At 38.6% G+C, this 2,992-nt stretch overlaps 1 long non-coding RNA gene across 1 annotated transcript; it reads left to right on the top strand.

Annotated features, from left to right (window-relative positions):
• Window positions 1-315: 315 nt before the first annotated feature.
• On the top strand, window positions 316-1,507 carry LOC106561469 (uncharacterized). Its single transcript, XR_006761534.1, has 3 exons — window positions 316-567; window positions 944-1,064; window positions 1,175-1,507. It is a non-coding gene; the product is annotated as an uncharacterized lncRNA (long non-coding RNA).
• The last annotated feature ends 1,485 nt before the right edge of the window (window positions 1,508-2,992 follow it).

Here is a 2,992-nt window from a genome sequence, read left to right as displayed (position 1 = left end):
TTGAGCATTTATTATGAAAGTTAACTGAAGAGGTAAAGTTTATGTTAACCTATATTCTAATTCTAATAGTCTGTTTATCAAAACATCATGAACATCCTCTGTTGTCTGTCTAGAAACGGTGCTGTTACAGATACTGCTAGTGTTTGTCATCATGTGACTGCATGGGAAGATTAGAACACCCTTTTCTTTATGTTAGTTTAATGTGAAAACAAGGTTAATGTAATTCTAATTCTGAAGATGAATAAGAACATTTAGGCATTAGAGTAAATACATAGAAGCAAGGTGTTAGGTTGTGAACAGAGTATGAACTCAAACGGATGCAGAGAAAAGCTCAAACCAAATTTATTCAGCCCACTGAATGCTGCATCTGCATAGCATAGCTTGTACATAACCAATCAATCATTTATTACAGTATGTCAAGTAAAGGGTGTGACTTCTCAGAAATGTTCATCTGTTTCCCAGAACTGCCTGTTGGGCTGTTGTTGAGCGGCTGGTAGCACCCTTCACCCATTATCCCCCACGTTGTTCCACCTCCGCTTCTGGGAGGAACCAGGGGCCACAGAGCAGGTACGTACAGATTCTTCTCCAGTGACGACAATGCCAACGTGATACTACCTCTGTTACACTGAACACATATCCTAGATCTAGAGGAACTTGATTTACAAAAAGCAGAATGTTCTGTAGGTGTTATGATTGGGGTGATGTGTGTTCCAACTTCCACTGCCAACAAGGAACACAACTGCTTAACAAATTGCATTGGTGTCAACCATACTGTTCTTCAGTCTAATCCAGCTGATCCCAGTTTTACCTGTTGTAAATCTTTTTTTATCGTAACAAACTGTCTAAAGTTTCCTGACATATATTTTAGAATTTAACAGTTGGTATTAAATCAGTTTTTCTGATATTTTTTGGTTTTGTTTGGTCATCATGTTTTGATCTCCAGACTCCCCCATCTCATCCCACCAACTCTGTCAGTCCACCAGGCCCCACAATGCAGCCTCCACACCACTGCAGTAACAGCCACATCTTCCCATCACAAAGCTTCAGTACTATCTCAATGTGTTGTAAGTCCTGTACAGCACTTGGTATTCATCACTGTTGAGACAATGTCACAGCTGATATAATGTAATGACATTTCCAACCTAATCAACCCCCTCTGATTCTTCTCATTCAGGAAGTACCATCCAGGATCCTGTGGCAACGTCAATGTGAAACAGCATTGACCCGTGATCACCACCAACCAGGGCTCCACAGCGGTATCCTTCGATGTCCAGGCTTCGCTCAAGATCAACTAAAGGAGATTTGGAAGGATCCCAGTGAGCAAAATTGACATTTTTTGTTGTTGTATATATGTATTTTCAACGTCTTTTGATCATAGGGATGGCCTCCCCAGAGAGCACACCAGGCAGCAAACAGCACTTTGATGTGATTGGCTGGTCAGCAGGAAGTATTATCTGGCTAAACAGAAGGGATGATGGATCTGACAGAGAACATTTTTTTATGGAATGATGTCAGGTTAATACTGTAAATAAAAAAGGTGAAATGTACAGAATGACTTGATTGATCAATTAATAACACACCAAACTGTTGTTTTAATACATGGAAGAATTTGATTAGTCAAGGTACAATACACAAAAACATTTAAGGAATGACTAGACTAGTCAAAGTATATGGAATAACTTGAGCAGCAAATGCATGATACTGACTTGGACTTTCAACATGAGACAGTCATTCGTTTTTTATCAGTCCTTCCTCTGGTGACACATTGGCCCCTTGTCAGTGGTACTAGCAGCGAAGGGCCCGACAGGCATACTGCAAATTATAATGTAATAAACAAAAATTACTGTAATAACTCATTATAATGTAATAACTTAAGGTATTTCATTTCCCCCCATTTTAATTAAGTATTCATTATTTCCTAATTTATTAAGCATTTTCCCCATTTTCAAGTGCAGAATGTTTTAAGGCCCAAGTAAATGTGATATTCCTGTGTTTTTATATATATTTTCATATTATGATGTTGGAATAATACTGTGAAATTGCAAAGTGTAACAGCTGTTTGAAAAGACCACTTGACATTTAAGCCTGTTTTGGTGGGATGGAGTTTTGAACTGCAAAATGTGTTAATATACCAGTATCCCAGCTGAACACCAGATCCTGAATGAGTGCATTTCACAAATTTAATCTGTTGACATTGATATGTTATCAAGTCTGTTTGTCACGCCCTGACCTTAGATTGCCGTTTATTTTCTCTTTTTTGGGTTAGGTCAGGGTGTGATGTGGGGTGGACATTCGATGCCATTCTATGTTTTCTATTTCTTTGTGTTTGGCCGAGTATGGTTTCCACTCAGAGGCAGCTGTCTAGCGTTGTCTCTGATTGGGAATCATACTTAGGCAGCCCTTTTTCCCTCCTTCAGTAGTGGGATCTTGTTTTTGTACAGCTCAGTAAAGCCTGCAGAACGTGACATTCGTATTCCTTTGTTTGTTGTTTTGATTTAGTGTTCTGAGTTAAGTAAAATATAAATATGAACACTTACCATGCTGCACCTTGGTCTACTCCTTACGTCGATCGTTACACTGTTAACCTCTTGGGGCTAGGTGGGACGCTAGCGTGCCACCCGTGGTGCACTCCATCAACAGCAGGTGCATTTCAAGAGCGGCAAATTTGAATCCAAATAAATGTCAAAATTCAAATTTTTCAAAAATACAACTATGTTACACCATTTGAAAGATAAACATCTCCTTAATCTAACCACGTTTTACGATTTCAAAAAGGTTTTACGGCGAAAGCATAAATTTAGAGTATGTTAGGACAGTACATTTACAAGAGTTGTGTGTAATGTTTTGTCAAGTCAAAGACAGGGTCACCAAAACCATAAAACCAGCTAAAATGATACACTAACCTTTTACAATCTCCATCAGATGACACTCCTAGGACATTATGTTAGACAATGCATGCATTTTTAGTTCTATCAAGTTCATATTTATATAC

The sequence above is a fragment of the Salmo salar genome, chromosome ssa23 (assembly GCF_905237065.1).
Source record: "Salmo salar chromosome ssa23, Ssal_v3.1, whole genome shotgun sequence".
Classification (NCBI taxonomy): domain Eukaryota; kingdom Metazoa; phylum Chordata; class Actinopteri; order Salmoniformes; family Salmonidae; genus Salmo; species Salmo salar.
The sequence above is the reverse complement of the archived record's forward strand: the minus strand, read 5'-3'. Positions and strand labels throughout refer to the sequence as shown.